Here is a 20,826-nt window from a genome sequence, read left to right as displayed (position 1 = left end):
GAATTGCTATTTTTGATTGGCACACCAGGGGATCCCAATCACAGCTCCTTTATCCCCAGTGCCCAAAATCAGATGCTAGGAGGGGCAGCTGGAAGGAGGTAAGGGCAGGAAAAGGAGCGAGTACCCACGTCAATAACAGCGACTTCCAAGCAGAGGCAAGGAGGGTGCCAGCACCTTCTTCTCAGCTGCTTTTTCCGGGCAGGGGGCTGGATCAAGGAGATAAAATGAGGACAGCCCGTGGCTCTGGAAAGAATTAAATATTCCCCCTTCACATGGAGAGGGAGGGCAGAATAAATAGCTACATGTAGTCAGGCAAAGCTTTCTAGGGACCTGGACGAGATTGTCAACGAGTGTGAGCAGAGCGCTTCCGCTTACGTCTCCCCACTGTGGAAGGGAAAGGATGGCTGCATCCAGGGCCTCTGAGTTTCTCTGGGAGGAGAGGGGGCAACTGGATTTGCTTTTGGGGGTGATGGAAATGTTCTAAAATTAGATAGTGATGATGGTTGCACAACTCGGTAAATATACTAAAAACTACAGAATGTTTGCACTTTAAAAGGTGAATTTTACGTATGTAAATTAAATTTCAATAGGGCTGCTATTTAAAAACGGAACTAGATAAAATCAGGAAGTCACTCTAAACACTTTTTTCCCTTTAAAAAAGAGGGGGAGGGTGCTTAGACACAAGGACTGTGGATTTAAATCCTGCCTCGCCTCACTTGTAGCTGTGGGACTCCGGGAACATGTTCAATCTCCCTGAATCTCAGTTCCGTCTGTAAAGTTGGGTGTTAGAAGTGTACTTCCCTCACAGGGCTGCTGTAAGACTCGGATGCTATTTGTAAGGAGCCGGACATGAGGGGAGTGTCTGAGCTCTGCGGGGGAAGATGAACGGATGGTTTGTAGAAGGCCGGAAAAGCCCCACTCCCGGGCACTTGGGTGGACCTGGCTGAAAATGGAGCCAACAACTCTGATGCTAGGACTCCATAAGCCAGTCCAGACCCCTGCACGATCAGTTGACCTAGAGATTCAGCACGAATAACAACAGCTGGCTTTCATTGAGCCCTTGTACGTGAAGCATCTCACACGCATTATCTCATTAAATCTTTATTTCAACCCTAGGAGGCCGCTACTATTATATTCCCACCTTAGCCACAGACATAGACGTTTAGTCACTTGCACAAAATCACAAGGACAGTAAGAGGCAGAGCCGGTTCAAATCCAGGCAGGCTGGTACCTGGGCTGACCCAGGGTGAGCTGGGCTGGCTTCTACCAGCTTGAGAAAGCAAGTTGTTAAATGTCCAGGCTATTAAATACATGAGAATTTTACAAGGAGGCTATTAAATCGTTGGTGGTCACCATGGTAGAAATCAACCATGATGTATTTGCACCACAGAAGCCAGCAGTTGTGACAATTCAGGGCCTTCACCGTACTGCCACCCCCAGCCAGTTTGCGAAAACTTCATTAACTACCATACTAGGAGGGTACCTTTGGGTCCTTCCTACACATAATGTTAAGTAACTCTTACATTTTCATGGCACTTTGGGGTTTATACTATGCTTCTAAATCCATTAAAATCAAACAAACACAACTGTGAAGTAATAATTGTTATTTGCATCGATGATCGAAACAGCTTCCAAGGAGGGGTGATGAACTCAAGGGCCCGAGTGGACCACAGACCTTCTGAGTTCTAGCCAGGCCCTTTTATCTTGAAAGGCAGCAGTCCCAAGAGTGGGTAGCAGGTAGGGTCTGTCTAAAGCAACCCCATATCTCCATGGCAACAGGCAGTAGCTATTGCCCCATGGACTTTGGGGACGGGACTCTCTGCCTCATTCTGCAGACTATGATTCCACAAGTTCCACGGCCCCCCTGAGGAGTTGGCGAAAGCTTTTCGCAGTTTCCACATGGAGATGATCTGGAGGCGGAAATTAAGTGGGTGTAGATCTAGAAGCAAGTGAAACTTCAAAGTAAAGTCTGACAGCGCCAGTGCTTTGCATAGGGAAAAAAAATAATAAATGTTTTATGAATGAATGAATGAATGAGTGAGTGAATGAATGAATAGAAGAGTCCTGCCTGTATGCAGAGATTTACAAACTCAACCTCAAGCTTTAAATCAGGGGCTGTGTGGTCAAGTAATTTCACGAATGGCCCCAATTAAGGGCTTTCCTGCGTTTATACCCTTTGCTTTTCCTTTCTTGTCCCTGCCTCCCTGACACTGGGTTTGCGCTTATGACTCGTTTGCTGGTGGGATACGTTGGCTCATCTGATGCCAGCAGAGCTTGAAAAGCGTGTGGGTATTCCCACCTGCCCTCGTGCACGATTGGCACACTAGCTCTCTCTGGGACCCCGGCCACCGCCACGGAACATGCCCCGACTGTGAGAAATGCAGCGGTGCGTAGGGGAGAGGAGGGTGGGCCAGCCAAGGCCATGCCCCTAGCGGACCTGCTGGCTGACCACAGACACATGAATGGGACCAGCAGGGATCAGCACGACTGCCCAGCTTACCAGTAAACTCATGAGAAATAATCAAATAATAAAAGGTTATTGAGTTTTTTTCATTTTTTCAAAACTTTCTCTAATGTTTTTTAAATAAATTATATTGCATATATTTGAGGTTTGCAACATGATCTTATAGGACAGATATAGGTAGAAAGTAAAATGGCTTTTAAAAGGTTATTGTTTGAAACCACTAAGTTTCGGGGTGGTTTGTTACGCAGCGGTAGTTAGTACCGGATACAGGCTGCTGCTTTGCAGTTCTCCAAAGAGCTCGGAGGTGCCTGCTCCTTTCTCCCCTCTGGATCTGTGACCTCATGGAGAATTCTGGTGACATCCTTCCCTGTGGCTGCTGCTTCTCTGAAGACCCGGGTACAAGATCGTTTCCCAGTGAGGGGAACAGAGAAATCCGCTTTCAGATAAGTGAACACAGACATTATGGAACACCGCCATTCCCTTGAGAAATTCAGTCCCCATAGCTGGGAAAGACTCAGATTCTGCAGAAACAATAGGCTTCGTTTCTGTCCCTGCTTTAAAAGATTTGCCTGAATCATTGCTGTCTGTCTTCTCCCCGACCCGCAGCCTGATCTTCTGCCAGGAGCAGGACCTCAGCTGGTCTGGAGCTGACGATTGAGCAGGTGTTTGGGCCTTGCCCTTCCTATGGGATTTCTTTTCCAGGTGTGCCATGAAGTCCCGGGATATACCCATTCCTGACCTGCTGCACCAGAACCTGCCCCTGAGCGGGACGCCAGGTGGTGCGGCTGTACCTTCCCGGTGGGAAGGGCTGCTCTACGTCTCGGGTCTCCGCTGTGGAAGTCCATCTGACTCACCCCTGGCCCCGCAGGGGGCTGTAAAGCCAATCACCTTCATTCTTAGTGTTATAAAGGACACCCTCCTCTAACCACAGAACACAGACAAATTCCCCAGCCCTCAACGCGCGCAATGCGTGAACACACACATGCACGGGTGCACACACGTCCCTCAACCAGGCTTGTCAAAGTCCCCCTCTCGTGAGCCCTACTTGAAAGGTTTTGTCTTCTGAAACACAGCACTTGGTACCTTGAAGGGCCTCTCAAACATCCCACTGGGACCCAGGTTCCTTCATGAGAAGCACTTAGTCTTGCCGAGAGATTAAAGGTTTCAAATGATCCCCTTCTGATCCCAACAGGATAGCTCCTTGCCTAAAATACCAGAGCCTTGTTGGAAGTAGTCTCCATGGAAATCATTAACCCCATTTATTAACAAGGAAAAAAAAATCCTACAGATATTTTAAATTTTAAAAATATCTTTGCAAGCTAATGGCAATAAACACAGAGCATTTTTAAGGCAAAAGACCCCTGATAGCAGAAGTTAAATTCCAAGTAAAACATTCTCTGAATTTTAACAATCCCATTTTAAGCTCTTAATAAGCCCTGGAAATCCTGCTAATTTAAATTACTGGCTAGATACCAACACCTTTCCTGAAATAATTCACACCTTCAATCATCTCAGGAAACATTTTTTCATATACATATATATGAAGTTAGTTGTGTGCTGCTTCTGCCGATGCTAGATTTTCTCAAACTCTCTGAACTGTGGGATGAAAAGACAATGGAAAAGCAGACCTAGGCTATGTTTCCAAATGATCTCTTGTCCCCTATTTGTGATAACCTTTTCAAGAGAGAGCTGGTGAGGCTGAAGGTGGCTGTAATTATATAGCTACTGGCATCGAAAAGACAAGATTGTGCAGTGACAGAGAGAAGGCGCAGGTTTAGAATGTTTTAGGCAATCATGCCAACGTATTCTGATTTTTTTCAACTCCCTTCAGAAGGAAAAGAAAAAAATCTGGTTTGAAAGATGTTCGAGGTGGCACTGGTAGCAGGTTAATTAGAAAGCGAAATGATCGGAAGAGGGAAATCCTCACCGGCTCTGTCTGTTAGACCAGCCCTCTAACTTCAGAATGTGGTCACATGGGTCCTCTCCGGCCGTTGGAATCCGTCACGAGTGACTGGCGGGTGCCTGGGTCACATCCATCCCACTCCGCCTTTTTTTTTGGCTCTGCTGACTGATTTTCCTCTGTGAAACTTTCCTGCCTCTCTCAGTCTGTGGGGACTGGGAGGTGCTGACCTCACCTCTGACCCCAAAGGGAAGCACCTGACTCAGGCCTGGCCAATCAGCTCACTTCATCGTTCCCCAGACCCCAGTGATTGGCTCAGGGGTGGTCATGTGACCTAAGTCAATCCAGTTAGAATCACCCCCAGGACTTTTCCTAGAACTACTGGGGAAGGGGTGCTCTCTCTCCACTGGAGAGGCTAACCTGGAAGCCACAGGGGGTAAGGCTGGAGCTGTTAGAACCTCCTATGAAGAGCCTGAGAGGTGGAGCTGAGGGAGGGAAAGCCACTAAGCCTTCCTAAGTCCTGGATCCAGCCATACCTGAAACCTTCAGTTCTAAAATTGAAGAACTAATAAATTCCTCTCTTTGTGTGTGTGTGTGTGTGTGTGTGTGTTTAACCAATTTTGAATTCGGTTTCTGCTGCTTGCAACCAAACTGCCTACCTTGTTCTATTCAAAACCCCTCAGGGTTTTCACAGCAAAGTCAAGAAAAACAGCATATTCCTGTGCCAAAAAAAAAAAACAAACCCTCAAGAGATCTTCCGGTCTAGCCCCTTGTATCTGACTATGTGAATGATCTAAACTTTTTAAAAATTTTATATTCTTAGTAAAGATCCCAAGGGACTGAGACTCTGCAACCTCTACCCAGAATGGATGATATGAGAAAACACTATGAGATGAAATTTTGAGCTTAGAGATGCAACATACGTCTGTAGGTGGCTTGGGAAATATTCTTCTGGCTGACAAAAAGAAAAAAAAAAAAAAAATCCACCAACAAAAACCAAAATCCTAATATTAGATTTCATGTGCTACCAAGTAAACTTTTTCTCTTATAGAACAAATTGTTTCTATAGAAACGAATGCTTTTCTAGCAACCCAATCTCTATTAGGGTTGCTATGGGAACAGATTGAGAAAATTCGGAAAATGTAGAAAAAGGTAAATGACAACGACTGCTCAGTTTCTTTCTTTTTTCCTGGAAACCCACAGAGGGCAAATGCCTTATTACTTCTGAATACCTTCGGACCTGGGGCTGACTCCAGGAACACTTGAGAATATAATTCTAACTCTGTTGTGTTCTCATTCCCCGGCAAGGGGTTCATCAAGCCATGAAAATTTAATTCAAAATCTGGCAAGTTTTGCTAAGAACCACCCTCTGAAGTTTGTTTCCAGGGACCAGGGGTAGTAGGGAATGTGGAATAAGAAAATTCAGGGCTATGAATATAAACGTATAACAACAAGTGCTAATGACCACACACGTGCTACAGACATTGTCTTTTGGAGAAAAACTCTTCATTTGGAGAAACATAAGCACGCATGTTTTGTGAACACTTTACTGTGCAGAGTAAAATCAGCAGGCTGCCCGGCGCTGCTGGTGCAAATGAGGAATGCACTGGTGAATGTTTTCCTTTCTTTACTGAAGAGTGGAAGGGAGTATGAGCCCAGAGTGAAACACAATCTCTTCTCTATTACTGTGTTTTGGAATCATCTCCGGAAAAGTAGGGTAGGACATCTATCTGTCTAGTAACGGAAGAGAATTCTCTCTCAACTCTCACCAGCTACAAAACCAGCAGGACGAAGTGGAGAGAGATTGGAAACCAGAAAGCCATCGTCACCAACACACAAACTGATGACCTTGGAATAGTCATTTCATTGCTCTGAGCCCGTTAATTTGTCCCCATCTGTTAAATGGGTTAACAGATCTGTGTAACAGAGATCCCAGCTGGTGCAGAACGGATTATCAACCTGGCCTCACACTAACCTCACACGTCTTCAGGAGCCAGGCAGGTAAGGTAAATAAGAGAAACTGGCAGTGTGTGGGAGGCAATAGGGAGCAGTGGAGCCTGTGACAAAGAAGGAAAGCTGTATGCTCTTACAAAGTTCAAAATTATTTTAACATCTTGTTTGCAAGCTAGATGCACCTTGGAGCCTGCCAGCTGCCACCCCCACATCTGCATCCACTGTGTAATGCGGGGACTGAGCAGAGCTATGATGCTCCGACGGAGCGGGTCTCTGATGGAACAGGCTGCGACTTCTCAGCCCTCCTCTGCCTCCATGCGGATCTGAGCTGAGGTCATCTCTTGCCTGGGAGAGCCAGTAGCCTCCTCGCTGGTCTCCCTGCTTCTGCTCCACCCCCACGGCCAATCCTCAACACACAGCCGGAAGAATCTTTTTACAACAAAAGTCAAATCATGCCCCCTCCTCTGCCCCCAAGCCTCCGGTGACTTCCCACATCCTTCAGATTAGAAGCTGACATTCTGACAGTGACTTACAGGACTGTAAGAGATCACCTCCCACCCTGCCACCCTCCGCTTCACCTCCCGCTCTCTCTGCCAGCCACTCGGACCCCCTCACTGTTCCTCTGCCTCAGGGCCTTTGCACTTACTGTTCCCTCTGCCTGGACATTTTTCCTCTAGACGTCCACATGGCTGGCTCCTCTGCTCCTTCAGGTTTTTGTTCCACTGTGACCGCTTCTTAACAAAGCCTTCCTTTGGCCATTCCACATAACATGACAACACTTAGCCCCTTTCCCGCTTTAGTCTTCTCCATGCCATGTAGCCCCAGCTGGCCTGTTTATCCATCTCGCTTTCCCATTAGGAGGTGGGCTTCGTGAAAGCGGGGATTTCCGTCCATGCTGAGCACTGGATCCCCAATGCCCGGAAGAGCACCCGGGACAGGGAGACTCTCCACACCCCTCGCTGAGGGACTGAGTGGGCCTGGACACTGAAGAGCGTGAGAGTGGGAGAGGAGCGTGGGGACGGGGCCAGAGCCTGCGCGGGTCCGGTCTCCGCAGGGCGGTGTTTGTGCATCAGGCCACTCCTTCATGCAAGAGCACCGCGCTGGAGACAGGATCCGTGATGCGCAGGACAGGTGGATCCCTGCCTCCCGGACAACTCACAGTCCAGCGGGGGAGGCAGACAATAAATGAGTCCACATAATTGCAGACAGCAAAATGTGCTATAAAGAAAAAACGACACAAGGTGAGGTGTGGAGGAGGAGCAAGGGCTTCCTGTTTAGATTACGTGGTCAGGAACAGCTTCTCCGAGGATGGGACAGCTGAGCAGCGGCCTGACGGAGCGAGGAACCCAGCAGTGCGGGGCACAGAGCCCGTGCACCTGCCTGCTCCCCTCCACTTTCCTTCTCCACCCTCTCGCTTGGCTGGACCCCACCTGTGCCCAGCCACCTTCCCCTTTTAGACCTGGTGATACCGCCTAGGTGAGGGACCTGGCAGAGGAATGTGTCTGCCAGCTGACTCCCTCTTCCCATTAGTCAAGTTGCTCCCCATAGAGAGCTAATATCTCCCTCCTTCTGGGTTGTGTGATCTGGCCCCATTCTCCCCTTCTTTAATATAAACCCACCTTTTATCTGGAAAGGCAATGCGCCCGGCCAAAACATGACATTTCCCACCCCCACTTACAGCTAAGCTGTGGCTCTGTGACCACGTTCAGCGTTGTGTGGGAATTCTCAGAATGTTCCTTAAAGAGAGGTAGGCGCCCCAGCTGGGAAGTGGGCTCCTTTTACCCTTTGCCCCTTCTTCTGTTCTGCTGTTTGGAATGCAGACACGATGGCTGAAGCTCTAGCAGCCATTTTGGGTCTTGAGGCAAACTTGAAGGAGGTGGGGCTGAAAAACAGAAGTCCAGGGCCTTGAAGACCAAGGAGTTGCCAGACCTGTCTCAAACTGCCTGCTTCTGGACTTCTTTTATGAGAGGAAATACTGGATGTTGGACTTTGCAACTGATACACACTAGCTTACATTTGATACACATCATAGCTGTATTATGACTTTCATGGGCCTTGGACATTTTTGTCTTCATGGACACCTTGCTCCATATAAAAAATATTAAAATTATATTTTATGACTATGTTGGTATAAAGGAAAATATCCAGGATGGAGTCATTATTATGTAATTATTATGTATTCATTATTACTATATTCATTTCTTTTCTGATTTTAAAAGAAATTAACATGGAGACTTTTTTGTGGGCCCCTAAATGTACCATGGGCCCTAGACCCTGTGCTTTCTGTGCCTAATAAGATGTTCATCCTGATATACGCTCCTTACCTTCATTTACCCCTCATATAACCTCATGGGGTAGGTGCTATTATTCTCCCCACTTTTCAGATAAGGAAACTGAGGCAGAGAGGTTAAGCAATCCTAGTCCACTCAGTTGCAAAGTCCAAGTACTTAACTTTTGATGTTAGGAAAGGAGCAGTTTTTAGCACCCAAAGATGATTCTTGATAGTTATTATTATTATTATTGCAAACAGCTCTGACAGCTTAAGAAAACAGACCTTATAGACAGTAACAGAGCACATTGGACACCTAGGCCTTCTGGTAGCTCCTTTTTATTTTAATCCACAAGATAAACCCAGCTATGAGCTCTCTGCAGGAAATGTTTTAAATCCCCATCTTGTAAGACTGGATTTACTCATCCAACTGCACAAGGAAAATAACTCCATTTAGCTTGACAGATTCCACAATGAAAAGTAAATTATTTTTCTGGAAATGATCCTAAAAATAGCACCGAATGGATCTGCTTACAGATACCAGAGGCAATAAGACGGAATATGTTAGTTTTAAGGGCACAACTGTGTTTTGAAACACGGAGACTCTTCTGTGGTCTTGAGAAGGAAAAAATTGATTTTCCAGATAGCACAATAAATCACTTGGGGAAGCAACTCTTGAGCAAAACCAGCGTGAACTCTGAGAGGATGGCAGAGCGCTCAATTCATCTCGTACGCCTTCCCCGACGAGAGCCAAGAAGTCTCTCCCACAGCACCCCTGTGTACTGCCTTGCATGTCCTCTTACCACAAATTAAAAGACAAGGAAATGTTGATGACACAAAGGCCACAGCATTGCTTATGCTCTGCAGATACGCCGCCACACAGGGAGAGACGTGCAAATGGTTGGTTTCCTGGAAATATTTGCAAACTATTGCATTCTTTATTATTTTTTTTAATTTCAAAATATTAATTAAGGGGGTACAAGTGTTTTTGTTACATAGATACCTTGTATAATGCTTAAGTCAGGGCTGTTGGTGTGCCCGGCACCAGAATAGTGTTCATTGTACCCAGTGGGTAAGTTTTTATCCCACACCCACCCTCCCACTTTCCCCCCTTCTTGGTTTCTCATGTCCTGTGTCGCTTTGTGCCCGTGTGTAGCCATCTATTAGCTCCCACTTATTCGTGAGAACATATGGTGTTTGGCTTTCCATTTCTGAGATACCTCACTTAGGGTAATGGTCTCCAGTTCCATCCAAGTTGCTGCACACATTATTTTATTCCCTTTTATGGCTGAGTAGTACTCCATGCTATATATACACCACATTTTCTTTATCCACTCATAAATTGATGGGCACTTAAGTTGATTCCACATCGTTGCAATTGTGAACTGAGCTGCAATAAACACTCGAGTGCAGGTGTCTTTTGGATAAAACGACTTCATTTCCTTTGGGTGGATACCCAGCACTGGGATTGCTGGCTCGAACGGTAGGTCTACATTGATTTCTTTGAGGAATCTCCATACTGTCTACATAGCTTTCTCTCTCCAAGTCAGGATCTAGGTAAACAACTTAAGCCACAAACAATGCTTTTTGTTTAGTCATTCATCCATCAGCATTTATTAGGTGCCTTTTGGATGCATACTACCGTATGAGACACCAAAGTTGTCATTTATGACACCTGCCTAGGGTCTAGCATCGAGATGAAGGCTGAGGACATACACAGAGGAATCGAGTGCATGACACTTTCCCAGACTAGAGATTAAGGATGCGGATGCTCTTCTTCATAGGCATGTGGTTAATAAAAGAAGAAGAATAGGGATACTGGGGTCAGGTAGCCCCAGGTTCAAATCCTGCCTCCACCACCTACCACAGAAAAAGTTTGGGCAAGCTAATTAACCCGAGTCTCAGTTTCCTCATCTGTAAAATGGGGACGATAAGAGTGCCTTTCTCGTAGAGTTGGTAGGAAGATTAAATGAGATAATGCACATAAAGCATTTAGCACACAGTAAATGTTCTGTCAATACTTCCTGCATGCTGTATGCTAAGTGCATAGAGAGGGGAAGAATTGGCTAGAGCTTCCTAGTTACGGGGGCTTGTGGGTGCTGGAATGTTCTATTTCTTAGTCTGGGCACTGATTCCATGGGTGTGTTCACTTTGCGAAAATTCATTAAGCTGTACATTCACGACTTGTTCACTTTCTGCATGTCCTCAAATAAAGTTCACATACAACCTCAGAATGCCCAACATTCGATCAAAAATGGTCGGACTCTCAGCCACACAAACTACCTCCTTATCTTCCCCGAAATGTTCTGGAAAGCCCCTTCCGTGAAAGAATTACCCGGTGCAAGTCAGGGTTATTCTGTGGGAATAGAGGGGAAGGTCTGAGGGGACACCGTGTGGCACAGACAGAATCAGCCAGAAGGGCCATAAACCCGCCCAGATGCAACAAAGAGGAAAACCTCTAGGGACGTCGCAGAAACCCGGGCAAGGCACCGAACTCCCACTGCTGTGGAGTGGGATCTGGGACAAACTCTAGCCCGTAAGAGGCGAGCTCCACAGCCAGGGATGGAGACACCGCGGCCAAGAGCCGAGCTACACCACGTGCCCTAACCCAGGAACGGTGCTGGCGCAGACAGGTCTCCGCAGACACGCGCCGGGTTAGTTTGTGGGGAAGGGACAGCATGATCCACCAGGGCCACGCACAAGCTCGGATTCCAGGCAGACCCTGGGTCAAAAACTGGTACAAGTCCCCGTCACCTTTAGCCTCTGTTGCCCCTTCTGTAAAATGGGGAATAGCAACCCCCACTGCGCAGGTGAGAATGACAGAAAGTGCCTGGGACGCAGGAGCTACGCCATGGAGGCAGCTGCTGTGACTGAACTGAATTGAACGTGGCAGAAGACAGCTCCGTGGGAGCACAGGGAGGCTAGAGCCTGTTGAAACAACTTTGCTCTTTTCCTGTATTTCCGGTAGAAATGTCGGCAAGCGAAGACAGGACCTCTAAGTGGATAGTGCGAGGAGAGTTGCTGTTCCCATGTGCACGGCCCGTCGGCGTCGAGCAGTTGGCCATGGCAAAGGGTATGTCATAAATCGGGGGCCGAGGATCGCAGGGGCTGGAGCCCGCTGGGGTGTGTCATGTGTGTAATGGAACCACAGATATAATTAAGAGGCGGTTCATTTGCAATAATTATGCACTGGTTGGTTAATTCTTTCAAGATGCTAAACAGCCCTTCCCTGGGGCTGCAGTAATTGGCCCTGTCCATGGCGATGCGATGTGATGTGCGCTGCTGTCTGGAGACGCTGCTTGGACCACCTGCTGACTCATTTTAACACACACACACACACACACACACACAGAGAGAGACACATGCACACACACACACACACGCGCTTACTGTCTTTGCTCATTGACACTCGGGTCTGAGCAGAGGCATCGGGGTGGAGATTCTGCTCACGACGAGGGCTGGGGAAGGACTGGTGGTGCCACCGCCCAGCTTCCTGCCCCAGGAATTAGGAGGAAGGACGGGAATTAGCGTCCAGTCATGTCACAAGGAGCACTAATATCCGCCCAGCCCAGCCTCCTCTCTGGACTCCAACCCCCTCCACTCCACCCCCTCCCCGAGTCATCTTTCCACAACACAAATGTCACCATCTCATCCACCTGCTCACAAACATCCAGGGGCTTCCTGTGCCCCTCGGGGTGAAGGCCACAGTCAAGCACAGTTCACAGGGTCCTTTTACTCCAGACTCTGCTAACCCTTTTGGATTCATCTGACACCACTCCCTGTCCCTGCCCCTAACTTCTTTTCCCCACACTTGCTACACAACTTACTCTGCAAGCATATTGTTCTCTTCCACACCTTCATGCATTTCCACCTGCTGTTCCCTCTCCCTGAAATACCCACCCTCCTCCTCCATCTGGAAAATTCCTACTCCTCCTTCAGTACCTACCTGGCATCAGCTCCCTGTGTGAATCTATCCTACGTCTCCCCAGTTAGCTCCTCTGTCTGACTTTCCATTGTGCTTTGTAAATTTTCATTCATTCTTCCTCTGTATAATAAAAATATAATACAACAATGAGGCCCTGCCGTGACCAGGCACTGAGGCCCGAGACCAGCAAGGAAGACCACGGTCTAGCTGCTGGGCTCTCGCAGAAAAGACAAGCATGTCAACAAGCCGTCGGGCTACATGGTGGCGGTGGCGGAAGACAGGGCCACATGTACTGTTGTCACTAGAACACACAGAATTAATGAGGGCTAGACAGAGAAAGAAGAGGAAGGAAGGAGGGAGGGAGATCTCCAAGCCAAAAGAAAATCAGTCAGGGCCCTGAGGCCATAGAGAGCCTGCCCTGCCCCCAGGAAGGGGGGTGGGGAAGAGGGGCCAGATGGGGGAAGGCTAAGGCCACAGGGCCAGGGGTGGGAGGCATCTTGGGAGGAGGGTTTGCAAATGCAGAGAAGAGAGATGCTCAACATGCCCTTTGCAAAGCTCGCTCCAGCTGCAGTGGGAAAAGCAGGCTGAGGGTGAGAGCCGAGGTGGGAGCACGGTGAGCAGACCATCCAGGGCACCTAGGAGGCTTGGAGGAGGGTGCTGGCCAGGGAGGTGGAGAAAAGTGGGTGGGGCTGATCTGGAGAAGGGAGGGGCTCTGCAGGACTTAGTGAGGGACTCGTGGGGAGGAGGGAGAGGCGGGAGTGGAGTCGGGCGCCTGGGTTTTGTTCAGGCTGCCGGGTGGATGCTGCTGTCCTCGCCCACTAATACGGGGAGACTTTGCATTTGCTGTGCCTGTGGATACCCAGGGGGGAGTCCCAGAGGCGTTTGGATGTAGGGGTCTTTGTGTGCGTTTGTCCTGTTGCCCACAGGCCAGTTAGGCAGCCTGGGTGCTACTTGTGGTTTCCTGCATCTTTCTCAAGAACACCTGCTGCTTCTTGTCCCTGCCACTCCACGAGTATGCCAGAGGCCACCTCTGTGTCCCACACAGTAAAAAGGGAGAAAGCCCCTCCTCAACTCACTATTGAACTGGCCCAAGTCTCCCAAAGGGTCCCTTCCGCTTCTACCTCTAACTTCTGTCTCCCAGAGAGACCACAGGCCAGCTGGGAAGCAGACACTGGTGGTTACCTCCCGACAGCCATGTCTCCTTCCTCCTTGGTAACTGAACCTTGATTTTGTTCACGTTGCAATGTGCCCAGAACCAGGGGTGAAGGAGCATCTATCTAAGCCAGTTGCAGTGATCCTTTCCCACTTTGCCAATGGATGGTCCAGGCTGGGCATATGACATGCTTTTAGCCAATGAGCCGTAAAGGGGAGTCTGTGAGGGGTTTCTGGGCTCCCTGATAAAAGGGAGAGTCACGGGAGAAGAAAGGCTTTTTGTTTCCTTTCTCACCTTTCCTTCATAGGTCACAATCATGGGCAGATGTGATGCCTGGAGCTGCAACAGCCATCCTGTGCTCAAGAGGCAAAAAGCATAAGAATGAAAATCCAACCCACTGTGGGAGGTAGAACTGAAGGATAGAAATATTCTGGATCCTTGGTGCATCACTGAGTTGCAAACCCTGGTGCCATTTATCATTCTTGTTAAGAAAATAATAACTGAGTTTACAGTTTAAGCTACTATTGGTTGGGGTTTCTCTTACTCAAAACTGAAACCCATACATCCAAGCCTCCGTTGATTCATTCATGTCCATACATCGCCATCTTGTCTCTATATTCACATCCATTTATCCAGCATCTCACAAACTAGAATTCGTGAGAAGGGATTTGTGTCTCTTGTGTCCTTAGCTGTGTCCCCAGTGCCTGAAACAATGCCTGGCATACAGGGGGCCCTCAGTAAGTGTTCAAGAGATTAATGAATCTCTGCACCTGGCCTAATCACCAATATACCACATTATTTAGAAAACCAACCCTATGAGCACATCCACTCACGCAAGTAGTACCATACCTGCCATTTCCTGAGTGCTTACCATGCACTAGGCCAGACCCTTTATATATGCAATCTCATCTGATCCTCAGAACAAAGCCAGGAGGTGGGTACCATTGTTATCTTCCCCTTCATAGGTAGGGAAACTGAGACTCGGAGAGGACAGGGGCCCAAAGGCAACCAGCTAGAAGAACTGGGATTGAAACCCAGGCTGTTTGCTCCAAATCTTGGGTGCTCAGCTGCCATGCTATCCAGTCTGCTAAGTAGGTGACAGTCCCCTCCCCCATGGGCCACTTGGGGCAGCTGAGCCAGTGTCAGGGGAGGCAGAACGTGGCAGGGTCCAGAGGTGAGGAAAGTGTGCGACTTACTCAGAAAGATTACAGCCACTAGAAATCGGAAGTAGTCCCTGTCATTAATTCCAAGACGACTGGGCATTAAGGGGAAAAGACGAGGACTAGAACTAGAAGAAGGTTATGACAGGGTCCAGGAGAAATGGACAGAGCAGCACAGAGTCCACGGGGAGCACCACCCTCCCTAGCCACTGCCTCCTCCCACCCAGGCTTGCCCCCACCCTTCCACCCAGGAAGTCTTCAGTGGTGGGGTGTCCTGTGGTTACTGTGACACATTTATCCCACTCCCCTCTGTCCCCCCTCTGGCCAGGTTTCCATCTGCCATCCTGACCTGCAGACAGCAGCCCAGCTTCCTCACCCATCCACCAGGCTCTGGATAAGTCCACGGAGGCAGCAGGGAGGTGACATCTCTGCCCTCCCCCACTAATGTGCACGCCTTTCTCCCCGACTACGTGTTTCTTCATAGCATTGATCACACTCTGAGACACAACATGCTGCTTCTTAATTCCGATTTTTGTCTATCCTTCCCACTCCCCAACCCAGAAGGTTGGAGTAAAAGCTCAGGGATTTTCATCAGGTTTGCTCTCTGCTGTATCCCAGGATCTAGAACAGGGTGTGGTGCTTTGCAGGAGCTCAGTTAGTATTTGCCGAATGAAAGAGGAATATCTGCACCTGTGCGTCTTTCTGCAAAGAGGGTTTTCATCAAGTTCTCAAAGGAACCTGTGCCCTAAAACAGATCATGAGCCCCTGACCCCGATGACCAGCCTTCTACATGCCTCCCCACTCCAGCTTCTGGGATGCCAGCAACAAGGACAGTGTACTTTGCTGGACAGTGAGGAACAGTCATCTGAGTCCTAGAAGACGCACTGGCCCGTTCAGGATGCACATGGTCTGACCAACAGGACCGCCACTCGTGGGCGGGAACAGTTACTATCTAGCGTCGGGCAACTGCTCGGAGGGACTTGCTATAGAGCTACTGAATTGAGTCCTGCTTTGAACACGTGCACAGAGTGTCCCAGCAATCTGGGCAAAAGTGACCTCTCGGAGGCCCCGAACACAAGTGGATTCAGCAGACACGCCCTGTGCCCAGCTCTGTGCTGATAGTTAGTGGGGGAAGATGGAGTGGAGCAGGCAGACACGCCCGCCGAGGGAGGTGAAGGCTTTGTAAGCTGTGGGTGAGGCTGTGTAACCAGCCTAGGCACAAAACTGGAGTTGAATAAACAATGTCACAAGTATTTTAAAAACTGACTTGAAGGGATGCGGCACTTTGCAGAGAAGACTCATCGCAGCCTGGGTGGCATCTGAAAGAGATGGAGTGTGTCAGCCAAAATTTCCAAACCAACTAGATTGATGCCGTGCAATCAGATAAACAGACCAAGGTCTGCAGGAATCTGGTAAACGTGGCACCACTGCAAATGGCGACCTCGGCGTGCCAGCCTTCTTGAATTATTTAGCAGGGAAAGCGGTGGTACAACGTAACGCGGTGTCACTGGGAAATAGTTCGCCGGAGGTTTCCTGAGGCCACTTGCAAGGTCAAACTCAGTTCCAAAGGGCAACAGAGAAGCCATGCTTGGGCCCCGCCTCCCACTCTTTGGCTAATACTCTTGCAAACAAACGTCTGCTCCAGGGCCCCGTTGGTTCCCTCTGGGTAGCCTCACACTGCCTCGGAAACAAATGAAGACGATTCCACATCGCAGTTCTCGCTGTTTCAATTTACTCTTCCAGGTGAGATGCATCAAAGGGGAAAGGCATTATGATCAAACGCGAATCTGAGCAGCGTGCTTTCTGATGCCGGATGCCTCACTTGGGTTTTGTTCTGCTGGTTTTGCCTCTCCTGGCCCTACTACAGTGGACCCGTTCTGGCCTGCCGAACACCCCTGCTTTTTCCCAAAGCAGCCGTGTTGCATCAGACATACTACACCCCCACGACGGCCTCCAAACCCCCTTTCTGTTGACAGTTCTCCTCTGGCAGAGAAAACTCTTTTGAGGAGGGAGAGAGATGAGTGTCCACGCGGAGGCAGCCACGCTGATAAACATTTGTATTTTTAATGATCACTATAACCCCACGAGGTAGACAATAGCGTTCCACTTTTACAGACATGGAAAGTGAGGCTCAGAGAAGTGAATCCTTTAAGTGGGATATAGACTCACGTTTGCATTCTAACACCAGGTTGCACTCTCTTTCTCATACCCCAGGCTACCTCTTATGGTACCATGATCTGAGCACTTTGCCCTCCAAAAGCCTTCCAGAGATGCACAGAACACAGATAAGAATCTTCTGTTAGGAATTTAACACTGACTAGAGATATACCCCTGCTAGTGGCTGGATAAATGAGTACAACGCCAGAAAAAAATGACAATATCAGCATTTTAGTATTTATACTGTTATCTTATCAAAAAGTGTACAGAATTAATAAGATTGTTTAAAATCTCTGACGACTAACCATTCAATATATCTTGGAAACATAAATGGATAAACATCACAAAATATTAAGCACTATAATGAATACATAAAATATGTGGCATATATTGTATGTTTAATATAAATTAGTAGCAGATAAATTAATAAAGCATTACAAAAATAACAAATTCAACATGGAATAAAAATCAAGGGAATTTTAAATAATTAGGAAATTTTAAAAATAAAATATTATTTTATTCTTTAAGTGCAATCATTATAAATAAAAGTTTGTACCAATGTCATGGATGAGTTCCAAGCATTTTGTTGTGCAAATTTTTCCAGCTGTTAAAAAATTTTGTGCCCCCCTTTTAGAGTAATGGAGAGGGGAGAGTTACTAGCTAACCTAAATATTTTCCTCTGCCACTCTCATATTCAAATAACTCTGAGACCTTTTGGAACAACTTATTTCTTCACAGAGACTGTAATATTGTTATCGATAGGAACCTGGAGTTTTTGTTTTAAGGAAATTGTTACCAGTTCAGTTTCGAGGCCTTGCATTTCACCATATATAATTATAGAATCACTTGTCAGGTGTTGCAGAGTAAACCGCATCAGTTTCAAAACTGTCATGTTCATGATCCCGCTTATAGAGAATTTTTATTAGGATTATCTTTGTAACACAAGCTTTGCTTTATCAAATCCATTTTTTTCTTCTTTTTAGGATAATGAAAATGAGAAAGATATTTTCTAAGTTAAGTGGTCTTTTGTTCAATTAGAATTTTTAAGGCAGCTTAAAACTCTCTTGGAATGTCTCAAGCTGTAAATGATTCAGCTTTCAGACTTCTTAAAATACCAAAATAACAGTATTACATTTTTTAAAAATACAGTATGTCGGTACTTAAAAATAGCATAGTATACTGGAATACCAAAAAAAAAAAAAAAAAAATTACTGCAATCATTAGCCCAGTTGCTAGGAAACCTGTGAACAATCCTAAATCTAGGATATAGGTAGTTAAAAGGGTAGAATATACTTGGTTAAAAGGATGTAGGTAGTTAAAAGTCTTCAAGCAAAATATGGAAAACCAGAATTAATTTTAGCAATTATCAGTAATAAAGAATGTGTGGCAGCAAGATGATACTTCATTGTATTTAGGAGTTTGTATTTCCTTGGAACATGCTTTTAATTGCATCCTCCACTAAGTGTGCAAATACTAATCATTAGAAATAATTAGACATGGTGCTTGTTAGTCTTCTAAATACGATATTTTCAGACAGCACATTGATATTTTCGTTCTCCACCATTAAATAAAGACTATATTTTTGGGTCTCATCCCCACAGTTAAGGCACCATGGATTAGCAAACAGCAACCTGAAGTGCGAGTGTCCTGACGTTCCAGCCTTGCACATCCTGGCTGATAAAATACGACAAGGAAAAGAGGAGCTGGTTCTTGACAGAAAGAGGGAAATCCAAACACGGTTTTAAAAGATGAATAGTTCTGCTTATTGCTGAGTAAGCTCCAACGGGACTGACTCTCCCACAAGTGACAACTGTACACAGGGGAGGCTGGGGGCACAGCGACGTGCAGGCACCGGAAAGTCAGCAAAAGCAGGCAAATTGCAACAAGGAATGCACACTTGGAGAACAGGAATGGCAGGATGTGAGTTTCCTGATTTTTTTATGGCTTTTAGCCTGAGGTCAGGCCATAATCAGTGCTGCAGGAGCAGCTAAAATTCTGATAGAGATCCACAGTCCTTCTGGCCTGAGAAACCAGTGGACACAGAGCACCCACAGCCACCAGAAAGTGCGGAGAATCCTAGAAAGGGGAATCCAGGGGTGGGGGCAGATTCTGTGTATAAACTTTGCCCAAATCTCTGTCTAACCCCTGAACTGCGTGGGGCAGATTCCAAGCAGCCTAGATAAGGGTAGAAAACAAAAACATAAACTGAAATGACATATAAGCTGCCACCCAAGAGACAGCCTTTGCAGCTTTAGCTCAACCAAGTTAACTGCCTACTTAAAAAAAAAAAAAATCGAGGGAGTGGAGGTGGAAAAAATAAGAATTAATAAATTAAAAATCAACACTCTTTGGAGTATTATAAAAATATAAATTTTCTACAACATGGTATTCACAATGTCCAGGATATAAACCAAAATTACTTATCATACAGAGAAATAAAATGTAGTCCATTCTCAAGAGCTATTATAACTGCTCAAAGATACAAAGAAAAATATGCTCATAATAAATAAAAAGATAGGAAACTTCAGGAGGAAAAGAAAAGTACGAATACAAACCAAATGGAAATTCTAGAAGTGAAAAATACACTGCATGAAATTTTTTAAAATGCAGTGGACAACTTTAACAGTAGGATGTAAATGACATAGGAAAAACTTGCTTACCTTGAAGATGGGTCAACAGAAATTATCCAATCTGAGTAACAGAGGGAGGAAAGATTTCTTTAAAAAAGAACCTCAGAAGTTTGTGGGACAATATTAACAAGTCTAAGAAGATCACCCAGGCAGCAGAGAGGGTCAAAAACCTGGAACCAGGAGAACGGACCTCACAACCGCATAGTCACAAGGACTAGGTGTTAGCCAGGGGTCTGTGGGAAGAAACCTTGGATTCAAGAAATGTTAGGAAGAAGGAAGCATCAGATCTTGGTAATTAGTTGATTATAAGCATGCACAAGAAAAAGAAATCTCAGAGTTGACTCCAGAGCTATGAACTACAATATCATGAACTAAAATGGGGAATAATGACAACATTAACAAAAATAAGCATATTCCAAAGACAAGTGAGAAACCAGGAGAATATATTTACAACTAATTTTCTAGCCAATAATATATTACAGGTAGATAGAGAGAAAAGGGAGGAGAGATATATCCATATCTATACCTATATGTAGAGATAGGCTAATCTCCCTACTATAAAAAGAATCCTTAAAAATAAAGGGAAGAAAAAGACCAAAGATTGATAAAGGACACAAATCGTACTTAAATGTAGGAAATCTGCTCAACTGTATTCATAAAAAGAGAAATGCAAATTAAAAAAACCACACTGAAATATCATTTCTCCCCTATCAGATCAGCAAATTCAAAAGCTTAACTCCTAACTCTGTAAGGCGGTGAGGAACAGACACTTCATACATTGCTGGTAGGAGGACATAATGGCAGAACCCCTAAGGAGGGAAATTTGGCAATATCTAACAAAATCACTCTCCGACCCATCAATCCCACTTGTAGCAATCTATCCTGCAGATGCAGCTCCATAAATATGAAAAAGAATATGCACGATATCATTCATTGCAGCCTTGCTATCATTGGTAATTGCAAAAGACAGGAAACAATCTAAATGCCCATCTATGAGAGAGTGATTAAATAAAATACGGTACTGCCACACCAGAGAGTACTAAGAAAGAGTAAGGGAGATCTACATGAGCTGAAATGGAGTGATTTCCAGGATATATTGTCACAGGGAAAAAAGCAAGGTGCAACACAGTAGTGTGTGTGTGGGGGGGGGGGTGTATCTCTGTTTGATGGGGTTATTTTTTGCAAAATGAAGCACAGGAAGAATAAGCCAGAAAC

This window comes from Eulemur rufifrons, chromosome 20 (genome assembly GCF_041146395.1).
Source record: "Eulemur rufifrons isolate Redbay chromosome 20, OSU_ERuf_1, whole genome shotgun sequence".
Taxonomy (NCBI): domain Eukaryota; kingdom Metazoa; phylum Chordata; class Mammalia; order Primates; family Lemuridae; genus Eulemur; species Eulemur rufifrons.
This window is presented reverse-complemented; position numbering follows the sequence as displayed.